General features: G+C 37.0%; 1 pseudogene; it reads left to right on the forward strand.

The window, feature by feature from the left end:
- The first annotated feature begins 1,857 nt into the window (after positions 1-1,857).
- On the forward strand, positions 1,858-3,146 carry LOC119825038 (annotated as a pseudogene).
- The last annotated feature ends 4,674 nt before the right edge of the window (positions 3,147-7,820 follow it).

Genomic DNA, 7,820 nt, shown 5'->3' on the forward strand with positions numbered 1-7,820 from the left:
TTTGCTAACACATAGCTGATAGTATTCTTCGCCCATACCTGTAGCAGAGAGTTTTTCACTAGCCTATGCTATTCAAGAACATGAGTGATCATGTTCTTAAAGGTACAGCAAGTATTAGAAATAATGCTGAAAATTTATATTATGTATAATGTAGATTATGATATCTACATCTATGAACAAACCAAGTACTTTGGAAAGATAAAAGATGTGAAGAGACTTCCTGACAGAAAATAAAATATATGTAAGTATATCAGGAACAAAAAGGCATCTCAATTCCAGTTACACTAGTAAGACTGAGGAACATTGAGCTGAAGAGATGGCTCTGTGGTTAAAGAGCACTGATGCTCATGCAGTGTGCTAGGGTTCCTTTCCATATATAGACATGTTTTTGTCTGACGCCAGGGTCTGTAGGTATAACAATAAATACATGCCCTTTGGTGATGGAAACCACAGTGTTTGGTTAGATGTTTCATTATCTTGGCTAATACATCCTCTGCTGCTACCATTGATTAAATGAATTTACTATGAATAGCAGAAATTTGGTCATTACTGAGATTTCAGGACCTGCTACTTGTAAAATGCAGTAGAACTAGGTAACCATGGTAGAGTGAGAGCGTGGGTAAAAACACTAGAAGGACAATTATCTTGTTTATAAGACATACATTGAAAGTTAAATAAAAAGGAACAAGAACGTGGCCATCAATGGGAAAGAGTCACATTAAGAAAAGCCCAAAATACCAGGTGAGCCATATTACACACAGAAAAAAAAAAGAAGGAACAACAGAGTGTGTTTACCAGAATTTTTGTTAATATGTCAAGTGCTCTATTCCTTGTTTTCCCACTACCTATTTCTCAAATGACATAGGAATGTTTCATATCTCACCATTGTACCCACATTCAAAAATGATTTGGGGTACCAAATATTTCAAGATCACATCTTCTGTCTATGATTCCAGGCACCGGTGGTTCTCTATTGGCTCCTCTGTTTTTCCCAGGTGTCAAATCGCTGCATTTCTGATTGTGATCCCTCAGCCCACTTCCTGGAAAAACCCTGCTTTTATGAGTGATTTCACAAATAATCACAACTTCCATTAGAAAGTATTCCAAAAAAGATGGTGTGATCAATTTCTGATACTCACTTGTCAATTGATATTTAACTGTGTGTGGATAACTCTATCTTTTATATCTTTAGGGAAATTTTGTACAAACAGGGTTACATCAAAGACATTGATAATATGTAAAAATTGCATAAAATGATAATTAAGACAGACCCATGACATTGATCTGTCTAGCCTTAACAAAAATTGTGTCTGCTGAAATCACAAAAGTGGACTCCAAATAGCAATAATAGAAGAAATCAAAAAGTTATTATGAAATTGAAAGAAGGAAGATGGGCAACCTTGGTGAAGTTCAACATAAAAGGAGTAATAATTGAACAGTGAATATCTTTAGAATTAAGTACTATTCCCTTTAATTTTGTCAATGTAAAAGTAAAATATATAGTATAACCTGCTTCCCAATGGACAAACTTTTGATTACAGAGATAAAATTTATAACACTTTTATGTAGTGTGAATGTTTTCTTCATTAATGTGGTGTTGAATGTAAGACATTGCCTTTTAAAGCCACGGTCACAGGTATCGCTGAAAAGGGGGAAAACAGGTTCCTTTCTTTTCTTCTTTTTCTGTTTTCTGTTTTTGAAGCAAACTGAAGTCATTGAACTTTGCATTGTATGTCTGTGGGAAGTGAAAGCTTTTAACTGAAGAATGGTAGGACATGTGATATGCGAGGTAACCATTAGGAGACAGCACCAAGGTGTTGAAGCTTGGCAATCCCAGGCTGGCTGGCTACTGAACTGATGAAGTTGTACATCCAGCTGGGGCCTGGGCATCGACAGGAGCCTGCCCTGCAGGAAGAATCTGAGTCACTCTGGAGTACGACAGAGTAAGTGGCAGAGGTGGCGGTGGCATGGCCCGCAACACCCAGTTGTCGCTCACACAGCAGGGCAGTTTCGCTAGAAGTCCCCAGCGCAGGAGTCAACTCAGGGCCTGAAGGACACCTGAACATACAAAATGCCCTGAAGGAGATTGATCCTTTAGTGCACATGAGAAGATTATCCAGTTCCATTGGAAAAATACGCATGCTCCTGGTGTGAAGAAGAACAAGCCCGACAGTCCAGAAGAGATTGCAAAATGGAGGAAGAAAGAAGAAAAAAAAAAAAAAACAAAACTACCCAACTCTGGTCAATATTGAAAGGAAGGAAAAGTTAGAAGTTGAAAAGGAAAAGAGAGAAGTGCTGACAGCAACGCAAGATGGGAAAATGAAGGGCATGCCCAGACCCTCACAGATGGCAAAGATGAGAAGTCCTCGTAAACATCATAAATGGAAAAATGGTGGGGCTAGTCAGAGAGCAGTCATTGGACTCGGCAATCATGCCAAAGATTCGAAACCTAAAGCTCTGTCCATGGTTAATATAAACCCTCTCGGTGCTTTGATACACAGTGACTCTAAGTCTGACGAGGAAGAGAAACCTCAAAGTACTTTATAGTACCAAGGAGGTGACACCAGCATTGTGTTTGCTGTTGACAAACTATGGCAGCGTTTCCGGGTCAGAGAGTGAACCAGAAGAAATCCCCATCAAGACTGAAGTAGACCGGGCAGTGGTGGCGCACACCTTTAATCCTAGCACTCAGGAGGCAGAGGCAGGTGAATCTCTTTGAGTTCAAGGCCAGCCTGGTCTACAAGAGCTAGTTCCAGGACAGGCTCCAAAGCTACAGAGAAACCCTGTCTCGAAAAACAAAACAACACAACAAAAAGACTGAAGTAGATGTTCTGCCAGAAACACATGTTGCTCATGGCGGCCTTCCCAAGAATCCAAGATAAAATGTTAAAACAACTGGCAGAACTGTCTCTAGAGCCAAGTGGGAGAGCCAGTGGAGTTGGTTCAGGAAGGTAGCCCTAAAGAGGAAAAGGAGCCACTGTCACCCTCATTTGAACCACGAGCATACCACCCCATACCTCCTGGAAATGATTCTCGCTCCAGACATTCAACATGAAAAAAATGAGATTTTACACTGTGCTTGGTACATCATCAAAACAGACAGTCTTGGACTTTCTTCTAATTCTGTGAAAACTGAAGCTGAGTAGATGCCTCATGTTCCTGAATCTGGAAGAGAAGCATGAAAGAGCTCCATCCTCTAGTAAGCAGAATAAACCAACGACTTTTAAAGATCGGATCAGATCGGATCAGTGATAAAACTGCAAACCTCATGGGATATTATGTTGGATTTTTTTTTTGTTGTTGTTGTTGTTGAGGCATATCAACAGCAAGGCTTTATTTTTACAATATGTATATATATATGTATTCATAAATATTTTATGATATATATATTCAAAATGTTATACACAGCGAATCAGGAGAAAGCTATTATTTCCTTTTGTTTTTATTGAGCTCTACATTTCCTCTACTCCTCTCCCTTCCTCCCTCACCCCTTCAGCCCTCTCCCATTGTCCCTATTGGTGAGGGAGAATTGCCTGTATTCTGTCAATTATATTTTAAATTGGCTGATTGGCCGATAGCCAGGCAGGAAGTATAGGTGGTAAAACCAAACAGGAAGTAGAGGTGGATCAGAGAGAACAGGAATATTCTGGGAAGAAAGAAGCTCTTGGATTCTCCCAGTATTTCTATTTGGGCCCCAGGTAGCTATACCCTAATTAGATGTGATTGGTTGATAGAGTTTCCCCTTCACCCCTTTATGTGAGTCACTTTGATTTCTTAGAGACAAGCTAGGGTACTACAATATATAAAATATTTCTAAACTTATTCTTCAATACTGGAAGTCATGATCGAAGTTTACCTTGAATTACTGCATTTTATTCCTTTACCAATGAAATTTCCTTCATTATGTTTCTCAGTCCTTTCAGACCTTACTCTAGAAGAGCCTAAAAAGGTATTTTACTCCTCTGTGAACTAAGTATTAATTATTACCTTCTAGTTAGCATTTTTAAAGTCAGCTTGAGTGAAGCTCTAAAGATGTGTCAAACCAGAAAAGTTTAGAGATTAAGTTGTCAATTTGGAATTATTATCTAAATGGCTATTCCTGTCCTTCTGTTATGGTATTTTGTTTCTCCTGTAAAACACTGATAAAGGACCTATTATTCAGACACAGTGCAGTACACAGGTTCTGCTGTGCATGTGTCTCTCTTTGTCATCAGTTGGCAAGACAGAAGTGAAACTAATAGCTTTTACTGAGCTTTTTTCACAGTGTGAATGAAAAAAGTAAACTAATAACCTTATAATTTCTACTCAGAATTACAAAGGTGAATAAAACTCACCTGAAATCAACATGTAGAGTTAGATTTTGCTACTTGTTCACTAGGTGATGTCTAATCCCCATAGTTCTAACTGCAAATTTAGTGAGCTTTTTTATTTGTTTTGCTTTTCAACTAACAGTGATGGGGACAGAAACAGTGGCAGAAGATGACAGTGAGAAATGATTAGAATTGAAGTCAAAACTCGTATTATTAGGACGTGTGAATCGCAGCTTCTGTTCACAATGAGCTTCTTCGTAGTCTGTGAAAATTATACACACACTAAACAGTCACTTTGTTTACTGTGCGAATTCAAAATTATGGCTAACCAGATGAATTTGATGAAGCATTTCTGTAGTGTTCTCCATGTGAACTCAAGAACTGAGGCTTTGTGATGGCATTCTGAACTCTGTTACACTAAACAGTCTAACACACATGTGGTTTTCAATTTAGGTAATGGGAAAACTCACATACTTCAGTTTGCCTTCTGTGGGGCCAGTGTTTGAATTGAGCAGTTTTTCCAGTGTCTTGACATCAAGAAATGAATTATTTTAACTTTTATCATTTAAAGCTCAGTCATTTTCTTTGTTTATGTGGGGTTGATGTTTTTCCATTGTGAGTTTTCTAGTCAGTTCTTATTGACCTAAAAGAGAGGCATTTGTGTAGAGGATGACAGGTAAGCATTTTGTGAAAAGTTACTAACTTCTGATTAACCATCCCAGACATTTGTAAATTTAACTTCCTAATCCTTTTTGTACTTTTTTTTTTCACAAAAAGCCTAAAATATGGGCAATATACATCTATCCACAGAGTCAATTTTACCAATGGGAATGAAGTGGTTCATTAATTTGATGTGTAAAATGTTGAACTGCTGTCGTAACAGTTTAAATCCTTGCCAGTGTATGGTCTCGTTTCAAGCCATACCACAATTCTGATCTCATTTCAAATGTAGATTTTTCCAGGTGATATTCTCAAATATTAACATGAGGCAAGACATGGAAGATTCTAGGGGTAGTGTTAGATAACCACAACACCTTCTGCAGAATCCTCGGGAGCTTGGCTACCATTAGTGTAGCTGCTGCACACAGGCACATGGAGACAAGGAGGAAAGGCTCTCTTCCACCTCTTTGGCTGAAAGAATCTCCTTCTCATAAAAGGCAGAATGTAGAGGAGATGTAAAATAAATAAAAGGTGGAATATGAACAAAAACTAAAATGTTATTTCTGGAAATGCTCTGACGATTTTAACACATAAAAACAAGGTAAAAAATAACCCTTGCGAGTGAGTGAGTCTTCCCCCAGAAAGTAGAATTGCTGGGAACTGAAGAAAGGCAGAAATGTGTTTAACTTGGAGTTCATTCTCGTTTAGTGAATATGAAGGACAGAAATAGGCTAAGTAAAAAGAAGAAAATCATGTATACAAATTACTTTGATCCTATCCGTTTACCATAACCTCCCTCCTACTCTCTCTAGTGTCACCTACCAGCCCTTTTCCTAGCTTTGGGTCTTATTTCTTATTGTCATTAAGAACTACAGAGTCCAGTTAGTGCTGCTCATATAAGGAGTAAGTGTTACTTCCATTGTGGCAGGAGGTTCCTTCCCACAGTCACATTCTGTAAAGAGAGTCAATCTCACTCCTTCTACAGCCACCAATGGTCGATAACTCTATCTTGTAGAAAACTTCCTTTAGATATTCACTTCAGTTCTTTGCATCCATCCATGTGTGGTTCCTGATTCACATAAGGTGTTTATAAGAACGTCTGATAGGTAGTAAACTCTCAGTAATAACAATTTTTCTATAGTCTTCGTATCATTAAATTGTACACCGAGGCTTTTCTTTATCAATACATTATCAGTTCAGCTTCATCAAAGTCATGTGCTTTATCTTAAAATGTGAATGCTATGGCTTTGAGTTACTGTAGACCAAGATAATGTTAAGACCATCATATAGAAGCCATTAAAATTAAGTTGTGCATCACTCTTAGCCTTCTTGAGACTGTGCAATCTTGCTAGCCTCTTTCTTATAGTGTAGATTATCTTCTGTCCTTTGGTTCTCTAAAGACAGAAGGAAATAATGTATCTAACCATTTGCCACATTGTAAATTGCCAGTAGCTTATATTCTATTTTCTCTGAATGAGTTGAAAAGGGACACCTCACACACCAAAGTGTAGTCTTCTGAGGGAATGTTTTCTCTAACCTTCTATTTTCCTGCAATGGACTCAGATGGAAAATGTTGCATAGAGGACTGTGTTCCTCACCATGTTTCTGCTCAAACATGTTGATGCCATAAACTTATTTAATACTGAGACAAATGACTCTAAAATTATAACATGCTCATAACCTAATATGATTTGCTTTCTTGCTTCTCCATAGAGTAGCGTCAAATGCCTTCTGCTGCTTCAAAAACTATTGATTCATGCATATTGGACCAACTTTCAGATCTTCACTTTAAAAATAAACCAATTTTGTTTTTAAAAAATAACAAATACTTCCCTTAGAAAAGTTTGAAATATTTCAAGTCTACCATATGCGGTATTAGTTTTAGATTCAACACAATACTGTATGAAAACAGAAACTTACCTTATACTCTTTGCCTAAGTGTATAGACATGCAGAGACACAAACACACACACAAACACATACACACAAACACAGCATTAGTTTTATCCCATGTTAAAGTAGATTAATTTATTAAAATTTTTTTATCTTGCATTAAAACTTTACTAGTACTTGTAAATTAATAGTATATAGGGGTAATTCTTATATAGTTTATGATATTATGATTATGATATGTTAATGTGATTATGATAATTGTGTAACAATGCATGTTCAGCACTAGGGTAGCATGCTGTCATAGCATACAGAGCAGTTCCACTTCCCTGAAAGTCCTCCATGCTATTCTGTCTGCTTTTCCCTCAGCTATGATTGCCCCAAAGCACTGCTCTTTACTTCCTCTGTAGTCCATGATGTATGTGACTTTTTCTCTGAACAATTTTCCATTTAGTGAATACTCATCTTCTTCCTACCCAAGGATATAATTCACTTCTATTTTATTCGCTCTTCTCAGTCTTAGCAATAAGGAAAGCCTCTATAAGTACTCCTGGGGAGGGGGGTTTGTTTGGACATAACATTTTCAGTTCATTTGAATAAATATGAAAGAATGTGTTCATTGAACAAACATCTGAATATTATTAGCAATGCTCTGAAAGCTTACTAATACCCGAACTTTTTAAACATTGAATTTTAGTGTATCTAAATAATCCATTTGGTAATTACTCAAGTCTTTTAATAATTGAATCTTATTATTAAATTGACAACTATAGAGTGTTAACAAGATATTTCATATAACCTTTACTTTGACAGTAATTAACCTTTTAACAAAAGCATAATAAAGTGTCATTTTGCATAAGATAGCATGATTGACAGAGAAAGAAAAATATTCACAACTTTTATTTTATGCTTGCTATATTTCAAACATTTTCATAAAACTGAAAGAAAAAATTCAGCAGTC

The sequence above is a fragment of the Arvicola amphibius genome, chromosome 10 (assembly GCF_903992535.2).
Source record: "Arvicola amphibius chromosome 10, mArvAmp1.2, whole genome shotgun sequence".
Classification (NCBI taxonomy): Eukaryota; Metazoa; Chordata; class Mammalia; order Rodentia; family Cricetidae; genus Arvicola; species Arvicola amphibius.